This window comes from Nomascus leucogenys, chromosome 6 (assembly GCF_006542625.1).
Source record: "Nomascus leucogenys isolate Asia chromosome 6, Asia_NLE_v1, whole genome shotgun sequence".
Taxonomy (NCBI): Eukaryota; Metazoa; Chordata; class Mammalia; order Primates; family Hylobatidae; genus Nomascus; species Nomascus leucogenys.
The window spans coordinates 110,066,135-110,087,899 of NC_044386.1; the positions used below are offsets into that span (position 1 = coordinate 110,066,135).

The following is a 21,765-nucleotide window of genomic DNA, read 5'->3' on the forward strand; positions in this document are numbered from 1 at the left end:
GTGAGAAGGTACTATCTATGAACCAGAAAGCCAATCCTCTCCAGACACCGAATCTGACGGCACCTTGAGCTTGTACTTCCCAGTCTCCAGAACCATGAGAAATACATTTCTATTGTTTATAAGCTATCGAGTTTATGGCATTTTGTTGTAGCAACCTGAATGGACTACAATAAACCTCATGGCCAGTTTCAGCAGCAAATACAAAAATCTGCACTTGTATTTCTTTGCATACTAAACCTATGCTAGGTCTATATTTATATTAGTATTGATTCCCTAACTTTTCTCCCCTTCATAGGCTGTGTAGTTGCAGAATGCCCAAATGAAATTATTACAAATATATAATACAAATGGATATCACCCAGGGAGCCTGATTTCAAAAAAATGTGGTATCATGATATCGTACCTTGTTTAATAGCTGGGCATGAATTTAGGTCATTTCCCATTTTAGAAGAAGACAAGAATGTTAGTTATTATGTATGGATTAATTACTTTTAGTTGAATTGAGGCATTATGGATAGATGGAGAAAAATATATATATTGAGTATAGAGAAGTGAGAGAGAAAGAAGAGAGAGAGTGTGTGTGTGGGTCTGTGTGTACATTTGTGTGTGTGTACACAACCACCACAGTCAACAGATGGAATGTAGGAGACACAAACTGCGATGGTTGCTCAGCTCCGTTTAGTTTCCCCAAGGATAAGCCTATGTGTTCTACTGTGTCCCCTGGACATAGCTATATGCTCTCAAAATAGAGATATCTGACCCAAGTTGGTTCAGTTAGATTAATTCTTCTAATAATTGGAAAACCTGAATTAAGATACATAGAAACAGAGAGTGTCAGAGTTGCACAACGCTAGGCAATGCTATAGAAAGCATGTTTCCATTCCCCAGCTTCTGGAGGTCTTGGAACTTCTGTGTTTCAGTTCTTCCCATAGCTTAATTGTTCAGTCCTTCCTTTATTCCATGCATTCTCCAAAATCTTTGTAATACATCCTTTGCTTCAGGTTTCTAAGAATGGGAAAAATAAGGCAGATAATCTAATTTTAAAATTAAGCAGAACAGAGATGGCTAATAAAAATGTATATATTTGTTTAGGGACTATGTTCACATATCACAGAAATAAGAGGGACATATACTCTGGTTATATTTCAGATGCAACTAATCTGATATCAGCCTTCTGAAACTGATTCTTTATCTTCCACATTGCTCATGAACTTCCTTCTCTGAAACACCAGTTATTTAACTTGATTCTTCTTTATGTAATTAAATATTGATTTTGGCTATAACTAAAAGAAAAATATAATAGAAAGTGTTACACAAATAGGGAATTCATTTTTTTTAATGAGACAAGAGATACAGAGGTAGCTCTCAGGAGGCAGCTCACTGATACCATTGAAACACAAGCATTTTCTTTCTTTCTGCTTCAGTGTCCCAAGCATGTGGGCTTTCTTTCTCATGGTTGTAAAATGGTTGTTGCAACTCTAGGCATCAAGCCAGCATGACAGACAGAAGGATAAAACAGAAGAGGTGGCACCAACAGCTTTCTGCAGATGTCACATGACCATAACTGTTGTATGGTCACCTCTGACTATAAGGAAGGCTGGAAAATCAATTTTTTTTAAAGTAGGAAAAACAAGAAACAACAGGGTTGACATACGTGCTGAATGAATCAACTAACACTATCTTCCATAGCTTCTAGAATGATCAATCTTAATGGATTTTCTTAGGTATGATGATATTTAGAAATAAAAGTGAAAGAAAGCTCCTTAGTACAGTTTGCTGGTTTCCTGGACAGAAGTACAACTTTATGCTGAAGTCTACATTCACTCATACCTGTTGCTAATAGACTTATGTTCCTAAATCTGTATCACTTATCCACTCAGCATGTGTGTGCATGTGCCTGTGTGTGTATTCCATTTTTATTTTTTAAATTGAGACAAAGTCTCACTCTGTCACCCAGGCTGGAGTGCAGTGCTGCAATCTTGGCTCACTGCAACCTCTGACCCCTGGGATTAAGCGATTCTCCCACCTCAACCTCCCGAGTAGCTGGGACTGCAGGTGTGCTCCACCATGCCTGGCTAATTTTTCTATTTTTATTAGAGATGGGGTTTCCCCATGTTGGCCAGGCTGGTCTCAAACAACTGCCCTCAGGTGATCCGCCTGCCTTGGCCTCCCAAAGTGCTGGGACTACAGGCATGAGCCATCGTGGCCTGGCCCTGTAATTCCATTTTTTGATAAGCAAAATCTGTACATCAGAAAGAATCAAGATATACAAAAGCTTTTCTCTCATCCTTGTTCTCTACTCATTCATTAACCTGTCTCAGTGCCATCAGTGTTTTCAACTTACTGGGTATTCTTCCAGAGAGAGCTTATATAGTCATATGAATTGTACAATCCTCTCTTAAAACCACTGGTTCCATATTCACACATTTCACAAGCAAATGACTATGCCAGTGTCTTTAGCAAGGGAAGAAAAAGTGGGAAACCAATCTTCATTCAGCTGTTATGTGCCAGCTGCCTCTATGTATCCTATCTCATTTAATCTTTGTAATGCCTCGCTGAAGTTGATACCTGCATGTTCAGCATGGTAATCTGAGGCTCAGAATATGCCTCAGTCCATTTATATTGCTGTAAAAAAATATCTTAGACCGAGTAACTTATAAAGAGTAGAGACCTGTTTTTCACAGTCCTGGAGGCTAGAAGTCCAAGGTCAAGGCACTAGCAGATTTGGTGTCTGGTGAAGGCTGGCTCTCTGCTTCACAGATTGTACCTCTTGCTGTGTCCTCACATGGTGGAAGGATGGAAGGCACAAACTCACTCCCTCAAGCCCTTTTATAATGATACTAATCCCATGTATGAGGGTGGAACCCTTACAGTGCAATCACTTTCCAAAGGCCCTATATCTTAATACCACCACCTTGAGGTTTAAGTTCTACCGTGAGTTTTGGAGGGACACAAACATTCAAACCATAGCAGGGTAGTTAGATGACACATATTAGGCCAAAGAGCTAATCAAGATTTGAAAGTGGAATTTAAATCTATGTGCTTTGGTTTGCCTGACTCTGAAACATCTATTTTTTTTTTTTAAAAGAAAATGATGTTTATTTGGAAATAGAGCATTGCAATGGGAATACACATGCTATAGTAAACTATGTGTGTATTCGGGGAGATAAAAGAAGAAGAAGGTGTTTTTGTTTGTTTGTTTTTTGAGACAGAGTCTGTCTCGCACTGTCACCCAGGCTGGTGTGCAATGGTGCAGTCTCGGCTCACTGCTATCTCCGCCTTCCAGGTTCAAGTGATTCTACTGCCTCAGCCTCCCAAGTAGCTAGGATTACAGGCACCCACCACCATGCCTGGCTATTTTTTTTTTTTTTTAATTTTTAGTAGAGATGGGGTTTCACTATGTTGGCCAGGCTGGTCTCGAATTCCTGACCTCGTTATCTGCCCACCTTGGCCTCCCAAAGTGCTGGGATTACAAGAAGACACAGGTTTTTTAAAGGAAAAAATGAAGATTATGTAGTTGTTTTAAAAGAAATAGCCTTGGCTACAGAGATCAGTAGCAAGGGTTATGGCAACATAAAGTTAGACAGGCAGTTGCTGGGCAGATAAAGCATCTATTTGTTGAGATCCTCTATTCATATGTATTTGAGCCCTTGATGCATCAGGTTTCTGCTGGGTGATTGGCTCTCTCTGCCACAGTGGACTACACAGGTCTTCCTCCTCTGCTGCTCTGTCTTCTAGCTGATTCTTTAACAAAGTATGCTCAAGATTGTGAAAACTTGGCCTCTTTCCTTGTAGCACTTAGAGCAATGATTTGAAGTGAGTTGATGGTCAATAAATGTCCATTAATTAAATTACTTGGCACTCCCTCTGACCTCAGCCTAGAGCCCTTGTTATTGCTTCCTCTGCTCCTAAAACTCCTGCAGCTTTGCTCAATTGTTTTTCTTTTAGGATTTCTCTTTTTACCATACTTATCTCTCTAGAGACTTGTTTCTTGATGTGTGGACCGTGGACCAACAGCATCAACATCACCTATGAGCTTATTAGAAATCCCAGCACTTTGGGAGTCCGAGGCGGGTGGATCACGAGGTCAGGAGATCGAGACCATCCTGGCTAACATGGTGAAACCCCGTCTCTACTAAAAATACAAAAAATTAGCCGGACGTGGTGGTGGGTGCCTGTAATCCCAGCTACTCAGGAGGCTGAGGCAGGAGAATGGTATGAACCTGGGAGGCGGAGCTTGCAGTGAGCCGAGACCACGCTACTGCACTCCAGCCTGGGCGACAGAATGAGACTCCGTCTCAAAAAAAAAGAAAAAAAAAACTACCAGATGAGAATCTATTTTCACAACATCATCTGGTGGTTGCTATGCATATTAATGTTTGAAAAACGCTGTCCTAGATATGCCCACAGGTCAAGTCTAGTCAGCTGCCTGAGGTCACATTTGAAATGGTTCTGTAAGTACTTAGAAAATACACATAATTTCTCCTATGCCCCTGAAAAGTCTAGAAAGCTTACTATATGTTCATTAAAAAATTTGCTGACCTCTGCTGTAGGATCTATGCCTTACTGTACTTGAATTTGGGATGGATATTTAATCTTGCTTTTACCCATGTATCATGGGCATGGAGTTGAGTGCTGATTCTGCCATGCTGCTTCTTCTGTGCACTTACGGTGTTTTGTACATTCACATTCATGACTTCACACTATGATTTACATTTTGTTTGTATGTTTACAGGTATGGTTCTCTACTAGGCAGAAAGCTCCTTGAAGACAGATGAGGCCAGGCTCCCTAGAAGCAGAGCCTGGAATGGGGATTCTTGTTGAGTGAGTCGTTGAAGGAGTGCTCTCAGGGACAACCTGGAAGGAAAGGAGGAAAGCAGGACAGGCTAGAGGAAGAAGCTAAGCAAAGATGTTGTGGCTGGAGTCTAACTGCACTATGATTTCTTGGGGTGCTCTGAAATGTAAATAACACTGTAGACTTGCCCCACCTTGAGGCAAGGGGCTGAGCTTTTTGTACCACATATGTCATTGGCCTGGGCTGGCTGTGGAGGAAGGCGTGACCTCACAGGCTTTTCTGGATGAGGTTGCTTCCCTTGGCTGAAGCCACCTGTGAGCCTTTGGCAGCCACTATTCAAGCAGCTGGGGTGGGGAAGAGTCAGTTCCGTTGTGGCTTTTTATTTTAATCTCTGTATCCTTGGTTTCTAGTACAGTTTCTGGCACTCAGTAAGCATGCAAAAAATCTTTGCTACATGAGTGAGTCTCTTCCTAATATAATACTTAGTCACTTGTTAATTAAAATAGACAGTCCCCATTATCTTTGTTTATGTTCATGCAATTAATAAAGCAAATATTCTTCTGACTAGTTAGTTTAACAAGACTAAATGAGATCATCCAGATGAAGGTACCTAGCAAACTGCCTGACATATAATAGGCAACAATAAATGTTAATTTCCCCTTAAGGTTAAATAGGCTATATGTATTTTATTAGGAAGAGGGTTTCCTGTTTATGGCTTGTAACACATTTTAATGAATCAAGAGAGATTTCTGCTATTATCTGTATAATCTCTACTTGAGGTAGAGACCTCATCTGTGAAGAGGTATAATGATGGTATAATCTGAGATGTCGTACTAACAGTGATATTAGAAAGTGAAGGAAGTATCAGAGAAAATATGATTAGCTGTTAAAATCATCTACACAAAAATAATGATTGCTGCCAGGTATTTAGTGCCTATTACAGGACAGGCACTGTCCTAGGAGCTTTATGTACTTTATTACCAGTCCCCCAAACTACCCTATAAAGTGGATGCTATAATAGGTTGGTACACAATAGGTAGACAAAGTATGTAATTAGGATAATAGCAAAACAAGGGCACCAATATGTATATATTTTTTGATATTTAAAAATAGCATTAAAATAGTAGTTCTGTTAAAAATCAGAATTTTATGGATTTTTTACATTTATTATTATTTTTTAAAATTTGAATTACATAGGGGATTACTACCACCTTTCTAGTGCAGAGGATTTCTGTAAGTCTTAATTTCATACCCTCTTATCCTTGTGTATTAATTAACCCAGTTTCAGAACTGAGGAAACTGCAACTCAGAAGGGTTAGATAGCCACTGGCTCCATCAAGAGTCAGGAAGCTGGTGACAAAGAAATTGGAGGGCTGGAGGGTAAAAGCAGGAGAAGGTAATACTCAGAGGAGGACACTGGAGAAGTCAGTCCTGAATCCACCAATGAGGTACTGCTGCAACTATGTCTGGAATTGGCTCAGGCTGCCAATTCCAGAATTCCGGAATGACCCAGATGAAACCACTTTAGCAATCTCCAGCAACTGCCATTCTGTTAGTGTCAGAAGCAGAAATCTCTTTTTCCAGTCTTCTTATCTCTTGCCAGTGCCTCCTGTTGATAGAATCGACCAGGAAGTAAGGAGACAGGAGAGTCTCAGAAATGGAGTTTGCACATACCCAGCCTAGTGGAGGAGAATAGAGAAGCTGGGTGTGGGTTGGAGAGATGATATGCAAATAACCAGGACACCTATACAGCTGGAATGTGGTATGGCCAAGCTATTTCTCTGTAGAATGAATATATTTTACAACAAAGCTGTACTATTGAGCTGATCTACGCACTTCACTTGAAAATTCATGTTTCAGTTAATTTAATTTACTTTTCTTGAAAATTCATGTTTCTTAGGATTGAAAACTGGTTCATTTGTCCTCTGATTTTGGCTTTTTATTCAGCTTTGAATATGATCTTTCAAAACAGAGAAGAAATTTTCTCATATAGGTGACTTGATTAATATTGGCATTGGTGCTCATGGGTTGAAATCTCAATATTTTGGAACCCTGCTGGGATGTTCTGCTGCTATTCATTATGACATTTTCTCATCCCCCAGAGATAGCCTGTTTGAAACTGAAATAGCAATTTATATTCCTACTCGCGATATCCCAGTTATTTGGTAGCAATTCTTAAAGTGTGTCTAGAGCCAAATGGCACTGAATTTTTCCATTACTGATACCCTTTTAATCATGATAATTTATGGAACACCACTAAATTAGATAGTGGGAATGCTAGAATAGATAAGATAAAATTCCTGTTAATGGGAAGCTCATACCGTAATATTTTACCCACGCTGACATAGTTTCTATTAGTTCCCTAGCAAGCACTTTTCTCATAGAGAAAAATGTAAACTTAGGTTACACAGTTTCTTTTCTTTTTAAAGATATCTATTCTCCATTTTAATCTAAGGAATTCAGTACAGAGGAGGGTAAATTAATTTACCATTAAAAATGGTAAATTTTGTATCCTAGTATATTCCTGTGATGCTCACTAGTTTAGCTGGATAGTCCTCTATTTTATAACATTGGTCCTCTCTTTCTCGCTGGAGTAATAATGGCTGAGAAGTAACTATTGTCTGATAAAGAAGGACATACAGGAATACTGTGACCTGGCCTCATTTTGTTTTTGCTGGCACACAAAGATTATGGGTGTGACAAACAGCAAATTATAAGGGAGAGTGATTCCATAGCTCTAGATCATAGAATATTCTCCAGCAAGAAAGTATTGGATATGACCAACTGTGAGGCACTTTTCTCTATTTTACATGCTTATTTAAAAAATAATGCTACCCATTACCTACGAAATCACCAAGAATCCGTGGCATGACATTTAAGGCCATTAAACAAAATTCCTGTTAATGGGAAGCTCATACCCTAATATTTTACTCAAGCTGAGATCGTTTCTATTAGTTCCCTAGCAAGTCACGTTCTTCCTCTGATCTTGTCTACCATTAACAACCAATTCCTACGACCAAGCTCCAGCTTTGAGCTGTTTGTTAAGCAAAACAATCCTTTTTAATAAAAACAAAACATTATACAGAACATCAAAATATAACAGATAAATGCAGAATTGGTCCGGTTAAGAATGGTGGAGGATCCAGAACTCGAATGCCTTGTGATCTTTGTGCTTTGGCCACACAGGCACTTATTCCAAATTCCAGACTGTCCTGGCTAGTTTCAATGTTTCATTTTTATCTATTTCTTTGACTTTGTCTATGGATTTTTGTTGTTGTTGCTTGGAATGATCTTCTCTAGCATCTTGTGTGCAAATCCATCTCCAATCTAAATTCTTTGTCTTCCAGGAAGCTCTTCATAATTTGTTCCACTTGAAGCCAAGCTAGACCTCCTCTGTGCTTCCAGTGGTAGTATTCAGGGAAGGTTGTTGTACTGCATTGTGAACCATCTTGAAGTCAGGGACTTCCTGTCTACCTCTGTACCATCCTGTTTTGGACTGTTAGGTACACAACGATTCTACTACTTTTTCAAAGAGAACAACATTTACCCTGATAAAAGTTTTTGGCGGTTCTCTCTGGATACAGGTGAAGATTTTCCAAATTTATTTCAGTATTTCTACCACATGGTGTTATTTTTATTTTCCTTTGAGTCTCCACTCAAATGCCATATCACAAATAAAATCTTTCTTGAATCTTTCCAGATGAAAGTAATGTCAACTTCCTCTGAATGCCTTAAAACACACTTTCTGTCCCTCTCTGCATTTTCTAGCTTCTGTTACACAGTCATGTACATGTCTTATATTCCACCCAATATTGCAAGTTACTTAAGAAAAGGTCTATGTTAAAGAACTCTAAGAGTATCTAATCTACAGTGAAATCAAACATGGCTTCAAACCCAGGCTTCAAATCTGGGTGGCACTGATCAAAAGACTTGACCTCTCTTTGAATCTCAGTCTCCTCACTGTGAAATGAGGCTAACAATGTCTCCTTCAGAGATTTTTTTGGTGAAGATTAAATTCAACAAGATAAAAGTATCTTACCTTGAGCATTCAAAATATAAATTCCATCTCCTAGATTAATCTTGAGACTTTCCTGGAAACTAGTATCATCCCTTGTATGAAGTATATGCTCAATTAATGTTTATTTGCATGTTGAACTGAATTAGGCCAGAGGAATTACTATTCTAGTATACATTAATGAAAGTTATGTGGAAAAAAATGGTTCTGTTGATAAGAAGTTTGGGAAGTGTTGAATTTTATCTGAATAATTTTTTTAAGGATTTAAACATTTGTTTGGTTTTCTAAAGTGAATTATTTGACTCTTTCTTCACAGAGAATCTCACAGGGTGAGTGCTCTTTGCAACAGAGGTTGGGTAATACACAAACAAGGTACTGGCCCTAAGGGAAGTGGAAGGATAGCTTGGGTCTTTTCTGTGATAGGCAGGCTGGCAGGCTGTACAGACTCCAAAGGTTGGTATTACCAAGGTAGATTCACCATGGCCCACAGTCTAATCTTATAGGCTGTTAAAGTTGGCTTGTCTTCCAAATGTGGGTTGGAAGCCCCTAGAGCCCTCTTGTATAATAGCACTCATCCCAACCACATTAAAGAAGTTACTGTACATAGATGGCTTAGAAGAGTGCCTGGCACTGAAGATTTACATACCCCTTTAACATGCACATTTTGTTCTTTCATTCACTAGATTGTGCATTTTCTTTACTTTTTTTGTGCATTAGGAAATGGAAATTCAATTCAATTCAACATGCAAATAAACATTAATTTAGCATATACTTCATACAAGGAACTATACTAGGTTGTAGGGAAGTCTCAAAATTAATCTGGGGAATGGGAAATTGACTTTCAATTTCCCAGTGTGGGTTCCTCCTGTGGACTGACTCACATTAACCAAGTTTAGAGACTGGTAAACAAACATCAATGTGAATTTGTTAATTTGCCATGAGCACTCTTATTTCCAGTAGAATAAACAGATGAACTGGCCTGATTACATAGTTTCTCCACCCATCCCCACAATGGGCTGATGCACAGAAAAGTCAAATTATAATTAGAAGGCTTTGTGATAAGTCCAAATTAGAAAAAATAGGAAATTACTTGATTGGTTTTAGGAGGTGTCCCTCAGCTAAGCCCTCCATCCTTTCTTCCTTTCTTCTCTTTTCTTCATCTGTCCATCCAACAAATACTTCTGGAAAACCAGCTACATGAGGCAGTATAGCAGAGAGATCTGGGAAAGACTACCTATTTTTCAAATGGCAAGTCAGCTGTTTGCTAGCCACGTGACCTCAAGGAAGTTATATAACGTCTTAGTGTTGCAGAACCCTCTTGTGTAATAGCACTTGTCTCAACCAGGTTAGAGAAGTTACTGTATTTAGATGGCTTAGAAGAGTGCCTGGCACTGATGATTTACATATCTCTTTAATACACACATTTCATTTTCTCATTCACTAGGTTGTGCATTTTTCTTTTTTAATGCATTGCAAAGTTGAGTTTCAAAATGATTAATTACTTCGCCCTAGGTCATATGCAGTTAGTAAGTGGCTGAGCTTGAACAGGACCAAAAAAGTAAATACACTGTTTATTTTAGAAAATCATGGATTTTGGCACTCTAGGAGAAAAAAAAATAAAACATAACAGTTATGCAGACTGTCATTTCTCTTTAAAAAATTCTAAGCCTTAAGAGGTACAGGGTGGACCCTAGTTTCTTTCTGTATCATCAACTTTTGATGATTTTGTCATTTTCCATATTTATGGCCTGTAATTTGGAACTTCCTCAAATGATACCGTAACAAATGAGATCAATTTTCTTCTGAAGTGTGTTTTTAAAAGACATTACAGTCATCCCAGACTCATGTTCTTAGCTAGGGAACAGTGTATTTGGCAGTTTCCATTGCTTCTGGTTGTGATCAGATTGAATTTCAGACAGTCATCTTTAAGCTATGCCCTAATTAAGATGCATAGATATTGTCAGATGGCCTGTTTAATCACTTTGCCATGTGGCATAATTATGTTTATGAGTAGGACCTGCTTTTGCTTGGTTTGGGCAATAGCTAAAACCAACAGAACAAGGCAATCACATCTCCTAAGTTAAGACCAGGGCCCATTCTTCATCTTTAATCTTAGCTGGGCAATCACATTTTCAAATCTGCAGAATAAGATTAGTGTATACTTGTACTGCAGGACCCCATTAGGCTCATGGCATCCGTCTATCCATCTATTCATGCTTACTTTCATTCATTCCATTCCAGTAATCACCCCCTGAACCCCTCATGTGTGCTGGGCTCTCTGTGTCCTAGGTCGGACTATCATGAGAAAGAGAGCATTCCTCATCTCAAGGAGCTCTTGGTGTAATGGAAAAAGTCTCAAAAGCATATGGATCTTAAACATGAAGCCTAATGCTATTTATTTATTATTTTAAAATTTTTATTTTTAATTTTTGTGGGTACATAGTAAGTGTACATATTTAACGGGTACATGAGATATTTTGATACAGGCATACAATGTGTAATAATCGCATAAAGGTAAATGGGGTATCCATCACCTCAAGCATTTATCCTTTCTTTGTGTTACAAACAATCCAGTTATACAATTTTAGTTATTTCAAAATATACAATAAATTATTGTTGACTGTAGTCACCTGTTGTGTTACAAAATATGTATCTTCTTCATTATAGCTAGTTATATTTATGTACACATTAAATATCTCCACTTCCCCAACCCCACAACCTTTTCTAGCCTCTAATTACCATCATTCTACTGTCTATCTCCATGAGTTCAATTGTTTTAATTTCTAGCTTCCACAGATAATTAAGAAAAGGCAAAGTCTTTCTGTCCCTGGCTTATTTCACTTAACACAGTGACCTCCAGTTCCATCTATGTTATTGCAAATGACAGGCTCTCATTCTTTTTTATGGCTGAATACTACTCCATTTTGTATATGTACCACACTTTCTTTATTCATTCATCTGTTGATGGACACTTAAGTTAGTTCCAAATCTTGGTTATTGTGATTAGTTGCTGCAGTAAACATGGGAGTGCAGATACATCTTCAATGTACTGATTTCCTTTGGGTATATACCTAGCAGTGGATTGCTGGATCATAATGGTAGATCTGTTTTTTTTTTTTGAGAAGCCTCCAAACTGTTCTCTGTAGTGGTTGTACTAGTTTACATTCCCACCAACAGGATATCCAGGTTCCCTTTTCTTCCCATCCTCACCAGCATTTGTTATTGCTTGTCTTTTGGATAAAAGCCATTTTAACTGGGGTGAGATGGTATCTCATTGTAGTTTTGATTTGCGTTTCTATGATAGTCAGTGTTACTGAGCACCTTTTGATATGACTGCCTGCCATTTGTATGTCTTTTCTTGAGATATGGCTATTCAGATTTTTTGCCCATTTTAAAATTGGATTATTAGATTTTTTTCCTATTGAGTTGTTTGAGCTCCTTATATATACTGGTTATTAATTCTTTGTCAGATGGAGAGTTTGTGAATATTTTCTTCCATCTGTGAGTTGTCTCTTCACTTTGTTGACTGTATCCTTTGCTATGCCAAGCTTTTTTAATTTGATATGATCTCATTTGTTCACTTCTGCTTTGGTTGCCTGTGCTTGTGAGGTATTACTCAAGAAATCTTTGCCTAGTCCAATGTCCTGGAGAGTTTTCCCAATGTTTTCTTGTAGTAGCCTCATAGACTGAGGTCTTAGATTTAAGTCCTTAATTCATTTTGATTTGATTTTTGTGTATGGCAAGAGATAGGGGTCTAGCTTCATTCTTCTGCATATGGAGATTGTTTCTCCAGCATCATTTATTGAAGAGATTGTCTTTTCCCAATATGTGTTCTTGGTACCTTTGTTAAAAATGAGTTCACCGTAAATGTATGGATGTTTTTCTGGGTTCTCTATTCTATTCCATTGGTCTATGTGTCTGTTTTTATGCCAGTACCATGCTATTTTGGTTGCTATAGCTCTGTAGTATAATTTGAAGTCAGGTAATGTGATTCCTCATTGTGTTCTTTTTCTTTCCTTTCTTTCTTTTATTTTTATTTTTTTTTTTTATGGAGTCTTGCTCTATTGCCCAGACTAGAGTGCAGTGGCACAATCTCAGGTCAATACAACCTCCACCTTCCTGGTTCAAGTGATTCTCATGCCTCAGCCTCCTGAGTAGCTGGGATTACAGGCACCTGCCACCATGCCCGGCTAATTTTTTTTGTGTTTTTAGTAGGGACAGGGTTTCACCATGTTGTCCACGCTGGTCTTAAACTCCTGACCTCACATGATCCTCCTGCCTCAACCTCCCAAAGTGCTGGGATTACAGGTATGAGCCACCACCCCCAGCCTCCTCATTGTGTTCTTTTTGCTCAGGACAGCTTTGGTTATTCTGGGTCTTTTGTGGTTCCATATAAATGTTAAGATTTTTTTTTCTATTTATGTTAAGAATGTATTTTGATAGGGACTGCATTGAATCTGTAGATTGCTTTGGGTAGTATAGATGTTTTAACAATATTGATCTTTCTAATCCATGAATATAAAAAATTTTTTCCATTTTTTGTGTTCTCTTCAATTTCTTTCATAAATATTTTACAATTTTCATGGTAGAGATCTTTCACTTTATTTAATTTTATTTGTAGCTACTTGAGGTTACTTTCTTGATTTCTTTTTCAGATTATTTACTGCTGGCATATAAAAATGCTGTTTTTTTTATGTTCATTTTGTGTCCTACAACTTTACTGAATTTGTCCATTCTAATAGTTATTTGATAGAGTCTTTAGGTTTTCCCAAATACAAGATTGTATCTTCTGCAAACAAAGATAATTTGACTTCTTCCTTTCCGATTTGGATGCCTTTTATTTCTTTTTCTTGTGTAATTTCTCTATCCAGGGCTTCCAGTACTATGTTGAATAACAATGGTGACAGTGAGCATCCTTGTCTTGTTCCACATCTTAGAGAAAAGGCATTCAGTTTTTCCCCGTTCAGTATGATACTGGCTATGGGTCTGTTATATTGACTTTTATTGTGTTGAGGTATGTTCCTTCTGTATGCAGTTTTTGTGAGTTTTTATCATGAAGTGATGTTGAATTTTATCAGATGCTTTTTCAGCATCAATTGAAATGATCATAAGGTTTTTATCCTTCATTATATTGATAGGCTATATCCCATTGATTGATTTGCATATGTTGAAATATTCTTGCATCCCGGGGATAAATCCTACTTGGTCATGATGAATGATCTTTCTTTTTTTTTTTTTTTTTTAATTATACTTTAGGGTTTTAGGGTACATGTGCACAATGTGCAGGTTTGTTACATATGTATCCATGTGCCATGTTGATTTCCTGCACCCATTAACTCATCATTTAGCATTAAGTGTATCTCCTAATGCTGTCCCTCCCCCCTCCCCCCACCCCACAACAGTCCCCGGAGTGTGATGTTCCCCTTCCTGTGTCCATGAGTTCTCATTGTTCAATTCCCACCAAGATGGCCGAATAGGAACAGCTCCGGTCTCCAGCTCCCAGCCCCAGTGACACAGAAGACGGATGAATGATCTTTCTAATGTGTTTTTGAATTTGATTCGCTAGTATTTCATTCAGGATTTTTGCATCAATGTTCACTGGGATATTGGCCTGTTGTTTTCTTTTTTTGATGTGTCTTTGTCTGGTTTTGGTATCAGGGTCATACTGGCCTCATAGAATGAATTTAGAAATAGTCTCTCCTCCTCTATTTTTCGGAATAGTTTGAGTAGGATTGGTATTAGTTCTTTTTTAAATGTTTGGTAAAATTCAGCAATGAAGCCTTCAGGTCCTAGGCTTTGCTGAGATCTCTTTGCTGAGACAATTTTTATTATGGCTTTGATTTCATTACTTGTTATTGGTCTGTTCAGGTTTTGGATTTCTTCATGGTTCAATCTTGGTAGGTTGTATGTGTCCAGGAATTTATTCATTTCTTCTAGGTTCTCCAATTTATTGGCATGTAATTGCTCATACTAGCCTCTAAAGACCCTTTGAATTTTTGTCGTAGTGATTGTAATGTCTCCTTTTTCATCTTTCGTTTTGTTTATTTGGGTCTTCTCTCTATTTTCTTAGTATGGCTAAAGGTTTGTCAAATTTGTTTCTGTTTTCAAAAAGTCAACTTTTTGTTTCGTTAATCTTTTGTATTGTTTTCATTTCAATTTCATTTATTTCTGCTTTGTATTTATAATCTCTCTTGTACTAATTTTGGGCTTGATTTGCTCTTTTCTATTTCTTTAAGATGCATAGTTAGGTTTTTTATTTGAAAATTTTCTAATTTTTTGATGTAGGTGCTTATGGCTATAAACTTTCCTCTTAGTAAAGTATATAGCTTGTGCTATACTCCATAGAATTTGGTATGTTTTGTTTCCATTATGACTTGTTTCAAGAAAATTTTTAAACGTCCTTCTTAATTTCCATGTTCTCAGTGTTCATTTAGGAGCATATGAATTTCCATGTGTTTGTATCGTTTCCAAAATTCCCGCTGTTATTGATTTCTAGTTTTATTCCACTGTGGTTAGAGAAGACACTTGACATAATTTCATTATTTATTTTTAAAAAACATATTTTTTGGCCTAACATATCTTCTATCCTTGAGAATAATCTATGTGCTGAGGAGAAGAATTTATATTCTGCAGCCATTGGATAAAATGTTTGCTAAATATCTATTAGGTCTATTTGATCTATAGTGTAGATTAAGTTTGATGTTTCTTTGTTGATTTTCTGTCTGGATGATCTAATCAGTGCTGAAAATGAGTTGTTGAAGTCTCCAGCTGCTATTGTATTGGGGTATAGATCTCTCTTTAGCTCTAGTAATATTTGCTTTATATATCTGCATGCTCCAGTGTTGGGTGCATATATATTTACAGTTATTATATCCTCTTGCTGAATTGACCACGTTATTATAAAATGACCTTCTTTGTCTCTTCTTATAGTTTTTGTCTTGAAATCTATTTTCTCTAATGCAAGTATAGACGCTTGTGCTCCTTTTTGGTTTCCATCTGCATGGAATGTCTTTTTCTATCCTCTATTTTCAGGCTATGTGTGTCCTTATAGGTGAAGTGTGTTTCTTGTAGAAAACAGACTGCTGGGTCTTGTTTTTTGTTTTGTTTTTTTTTTAAATCCATTCAGCCACTCTATGTCTTTTGATTAAAGAGTTTAGTTCATTTATTTATACGTTTATTTCTTTTTCCTTTTTTTCCCTCAAGTTCCAGCAGAATGAAAATTTAGTCCATTTACATTCCATTATTATTGATAAGTAAGGACTTACTCCTGCCATTTTGTTATTTGTTTTCTACTTGTTTTGTGGTCTTCTCTTCATCCTTCTTTCTTTCCTTCCTAACTCCCTTTTAGTGATGGTGATTTTCTCAGGTGAAATGTTTTAACTTCTTGCTTTTTTATTTTTATGTATCTTTTGTATATTTTTTAATTCAAAGTTACTATGAGGCTTGCCAGTAACATAGCTCATCATTTTAAACTGATGACAACTTAACACTGATTGCATTAAAAAAAGAAGCTAACAAGAATAAGGAAACTAATAAAAAATATACACTAACTTTGTTCTTTGTCCCCCACCCTGCTTTTTAACTTTTTGTTGTTTCTATTTATATTTTATTTGACTGTCTCTGTCTTGAAAAGTTATTATTTTTGATTAGTTCATCTTTTAGTCTTTCTTTGTAAGATTTGAGTAGTTTACACATCACAATTGCAGTGTTCTGTGTTTTTCTGTGGACTTACTATTACTAGTGAGTTTTATACCTTTGGATGATTTTTTATTGCTCATTAACATCCTTTTCTTTCAGACTGAGTGATTTCCTTTAGCATTTCTTGTAGCATAGGTCTGGTGTTGATGAAATCCCATAGCTTTTGTTTGTCTGGGAAAGTCTATTTCTCCTTCATGCTTGAAGGATATTTTGGTTGGATGTACTATTCTAGGATAAAAGGTTTTTTCTTTCAGAACTTTAAATATGTCATGCCACTCTCTCTTGGTCTGTAAGGTTTCCACTGAGAAGTCTGCTGCCAGACATATTGGAGCTCCTTCGTATGTTATTTGTTCCTTTTATGTCTGTTTTAGGGTCCTTTCTTTATCCTTGACCTCTGGGAGTTTGATTATTAAATGTCTTGAGGTATTCCTATTTGGATTAAATCTGCTGGGTGTTCTATTACCTTCTTGTAATTGCACATTTACCCCCATCTCTCTCTCTTTCTCCTCTTTGAGGCCAGTAACTATTATATTTGCCCTTTTGGGGTTATTTTCCAGTTATTGTAGGACTGCTTCACTCTTTTTTATTCTTTTTTTGTCTCCTCTGTGTTTTTTTTAATAGCCTATCTTCAACTCACTAATTCTTTTTTTCTGCTTGATCTAGTCTGCTGTTAAGAGACTCATGCATTCTTCAGTATGTCAATTGTGTTTTTTTAATTTCAGAATTTCTGCTTGATTCTTTAAAATTACTTCAATCTCTTTGTTAAATTTATCTGATAGGATTCTGAATTCATTCTCTGTGTTATCTTGGATTTTGCTGAGTTTCCTCAAAAGAGCTATTTTGAGGCCGGGCGCGGTGGCTCACGCTTCTAATCCCAGCACTTTGGGAGGCCGAGGCGGGCGGATCACGAGGTCAGGAGATCGAGACCACGGTGAAACCCCGTCTCTACTAAAAATACAAAAAAATTAGCCGGGCGTGGTGGCGGGCGCCTGTAGTCCCAGCTACTCGGAGAGGCTGAGGCAGGAGAATGGCGTGAACCTGGGAGGCGGAGCTTGCAGTGAGCCGAGATTGCGCCACTGCACTCCAGCCCGGGCGACAGAGCGAGACTCTGTCTCAAAAAAAAAAAAAAAAAAAAAAAAAAAAAAAAAAGCTATTTTGAATTCTTTGTCTGAAAGATGACATATCTCTGTCTCTCCAGGATTGGTCACTGGTGCTTTACTTAGCTTGTTTGGTGAGGTCATGTTTTCTGGATTGTCTTAATGCTTCTAAATGTTCATCAATCTGGGCATCAAAGAGTTAGGTACTTATCGTAGTCTTTGCAGTTTCGGTTTGTTTGTACCTATCCTTCTTAGGAAGGCTTTCCAGGTATTCAAATGGAATTGGGTGTTGCAATCTAAGTCTTTGGTTGCTGCAGCCATATCTGCTTCAGTGGGCACACCAAGCCATCCAGTAACACTGTGGCTCTTGCAGACTCATAGAGGTACTGCCTGGGTGGTCTTGGGTAGGGACTGGGTGAATTCCTTGGATTACCAGGCAGAGACTCTTGTTCCCTTCCCTTCCCTTTCCCCAAATAAATGGAGTCTGCCTGTCTGTCTGTCTGTCTGTCTCTGTCTTTCTCTCTCTCTCCTGAACTGTTTTGAGCTGGGGGGTAGGTAACAAAAGCACCCATGTGGCCACCACTACTGGGACCATGCCTGGTCAGACCTGAAGCCAGCACAGCACTGGGTCTCACCCAAGGCCCGTGATAACCACTGCCTGACAACTCCCTATGTTTGCTCAAGGCCCTAGGGCTCTGCAATTAGCAGATGGCAAAGCCAGCCAGGCTGTGTCTTTCCCTTCAGGGTGGCAAGTTTTTCCTGGTCCTGGGTGTGTTTAGAGATGCCATATGGGAGCCAGGGCCCAGAGCTGGGAACCTTAGGAACCTACCTTGTGCTCTATTCTACTGTGGCTGAGCTGCCACCCAAACCGTAAGACAAAGTCCTCCTCACTCTTCCTTCTTACTACAAGCAGGGAGTCTCTCCCCATGGTCATGACTGCCTAAGGCCCATGGTGAGTACTGCCTTGGCCACTGATGTTCACTCAGGGACCCAGGGCTTTTCAGTCAGCTTGTGGTGAATGCTGCCAGGCCTGTGAGTCTCCTTTCAGGGCATCAGGCTCCCCTCTGGCCCAGGGCATGTCCAGAAATGTCATTCAAGGGTAAAGACCTGGAATCAGACCCCAAAGGCTCACTTGGTGCTCTACCCCACTGCATTTGAGCTGGTACCTACACTGCAAGGCAAAGCCCACTTTACTCCTCTCTCTCCTTTTGTCAAGCAGAAGGGGTCACAGCTTGGAATGTCTTGGGTTACACCTGAAGTCGGCATGTCTTTGAGTCTCACCCAAGGCCTACAGCAAATACTGCCTAAGTACCACTGCTGATCAGAGCCCAAGGGCTCTTTAGTTAGCAGGTGATGAATCCTGCCAGGACTGGGTCCTTCCCTTCAAGTGTGTTCCCTTCTGTTGCAGGGTGTGTCTAGAAATGTTGTCTGGAAGTTAGGGGCTGGAATGGGGGCCTCAGGACTTTGCCTGGTGCCCTATTCTACTGTGGCTGAGCTGGTATCCAAGTTGTAAGACAAAGTCCTTTTTACCCTTCTCTCTTCTTCACAAGTGGAAGGAAGGAGTCTCTTTCAGAGTTGTGAGCTGCACTGCCTGCAGTTGGGTAAGTGGTGGTGCAAGCACTCCCTTGGCCACCCTGGCTGGTATCTTACTGGGTCACATGCACCCCAAGTCCACTGGCTCCAAGCCCTACACAGCATCAGGATGGAAACTGCAGACCCTGTGGCCTAGGCTGCCTTTCAAGTTTATTTAGGACTCCGGATCGATTTAGCCTGTGGTGTCAAGGCTTGCCTGAACTCGGGTTCTGACTGCTGGGATGGGTGATTCTCCTTTCATTAAGGCTGGTTTAAATGTTCCCTCTATGAGCATCAGCTGAGTTTTGCCCCATGTTGCTTTCTGCTGTGACAGGGCACACTGAGTTCCAATGCAAAGTTTCACAATCACTGTGCTCTCCCTCCCCCCACCCCCCACCCCCTGAAGTACACAGATTCTCTCTCCACATCATACAGCTGCTGCTGAGGGATGGAGGAGGGGTGGCACTGGCAATTCAAGACCATCTTATCAGGTGGTCGCGGTGGCTCATGCCTATAATCCCAGCACTTTGGGAGGCTGAGGCGAGCAGATCATGAGGTCAAGAGATCGAGACCATCCTGGCCAACATGGCGAAACCCTATCTCTACTAAAAATACAAAAATTAGCTAGGCATGGTGGTGCACGCCTATAGTCCCAGCTACTTGGGAGGCTGTGGTAGGAGAATCGCTTGAACCCAGGAAGCAGAGGTTGCAGTGAGCCGAGGCTGTGCCACCACACTCCAGCCTGGTGACAGAGCAAGACTCCATCTCAAAAAAAAAAAAAAAAAAAAATCTTATCTATTCTCTTCAGTGCCTTTTTCTTAATATGATGTTACAACCAAGTACTGTGATAGCTCATCTGATTTTAGGTTCTTATGAAGGTGTTTGTTTGTCTTGTTTCGATTTTTGTTCAATTTGGTGTTCCTGTGGGGATGACAATCAGTAGAGGCTTCTATTCATCCATCTTGCTCCCACTCTCCCCTAATGTCACTTAGAGAAGAGTGTGAAAAATTCCTGAACTGAAAATAGTTGTCTATTCAGTTTTGTATTTTGTCTCTGAGAATGGTGATTGTGCCAAAGGAAGGTATGGAAGCTCTCCTTTGTTACGCTATCTCCTCAAAAGAACATGGCTTTGATAAACTGTATCTCTGTGATGGATGGTATTTATTCATCTCCTGATTAAACAAAGGGCAGACAACACTGGAAGAGAAATTTCACGTTAACACAGGTGGGAGTGAACTGATCTACCACTACTTTATATCAGGAGAACAATTTGGGAATCAGAAAAAAAATATCTTTGGGAATGGTGCCACTTATCCACTCGACACTCAGTCAATGTGATGGTTCTCATAAACAGACATAAGGCATAAGAAAGGGGCTAAAATGCTCCTTGGTTCAATAATGTCCATAATCTTATATTTTACAACTGATTTAGTCAAAGTTGTGTTAATGGGAGACTTATGCAGCTAGACTATGTTGTTTTAGGAAGAAAATGAACAGTTGCTAAGGTGAGGTTGCATGCCCTTAGGAAATTCTGTTGCACACTGGCTACAACTCTTACTGAAAGCAGGTAATGAGATGCAACGGGGAGTACCCCTCCTTCTTTCGCCCATTCTCAGGGCCCAAGCCTTTCTTGCTCCCTTCTGAACTTGCAAAGCCTGCCTCCATTAACATATGGAGAAAGCCCAAGGAGTCAGAGGAGGCTAGGATTTTTTTATGAGGTAGAGATTGTGGCAGTTTCACACAGGAAGGGGGTGGTAACACCGCAGTAGGGAGGTTTGAGTTGTGGCTGCAGGAGGAAGACAAGAAGAGGGACTAGCAAGAGGATCACTGAGAAGAGAGAAGACGAAGAGCTAGAGAACATTTACATGCACAACCAAAGCAAGCCCCAACTGTAAGCCTTTTACCATTTCCTCTGAAAGGCATGAACAATTCAGACTAAGTCACAACCTCCTGTCTCTATTGCTTTGGTGCTTGCCTACATCATCAGTAAAAGAACTGCTTACATTTCTGTTCCGTGTCTGTTTTTTTTTTCTAGCAAAGAGAATTGTGGAATTATTCACAAATGAAGCAGTTCCAGATAGGATGTGAGGCCACCTGATGCTGTTCTTGGGGAGGCATGGCAGGTAGTAGAGGGAGCACTCACCTTTCCCTTGGAGTCAACCATGTGGAGAAGACCACAGATCATTAGATGTCTTCCCCGGCACCAGGGACTACAGGCCAGATTTCTTTGATTCCCCAGATAACCTCCTCTCTCCCTGAGGACAGAAAGGGGGCCCTTTCATTTTCTGGTTACATGAAATAGCACTTCGGAATGGGCCAAGCTGGATGATTAAATAGGAAGTGGATCATGGAGGGTGCAAGTGAGGTTCTTGTTGCAGGAAGTCTTTTAGCAGATGCTGATCAATGAATTGGAAGGGATATTTGAGGTGGAATTCAAACATGGGTGTAACCAGAAGTTCCCAAACATGACTGCATATCAAAATCAGTTATTTAGCTGTCAGAAACACGAATATTTGGGCCCCATTCCAAGATTGCCCAAGTCAAAATAACTGAAGGTAGAGACAAAAAAATTCTAGAAATTTTTTATA

At 39.2% G+C, this 21,765-nt stretch overlaps 1 long non-coding RNA gene across 1 annotated transcript; it reads right to left on the reverse strand.

Annotated features, from left to right (window-relative positions):
• Positions 1-648: 648 nt before the first annotated feature.
• Positions 649-9,944, reverse strand: LOC115835408. Its single transcript, XR_004030371.1, has 4 exons — positions 9,901-9,944; positions 6,237-6,404; positions 4,671-4,857; positions 649-1,005 (listed from the first exon to the last, which is right to left on the reverse strand). It is a non-coding gene; the product is annotated as an uncharacterized LOC115835408 (long non-coding RNA).
• Between the last annotated feature and the right edge of the window lie 11,821 nt (positions 9,945-21,765).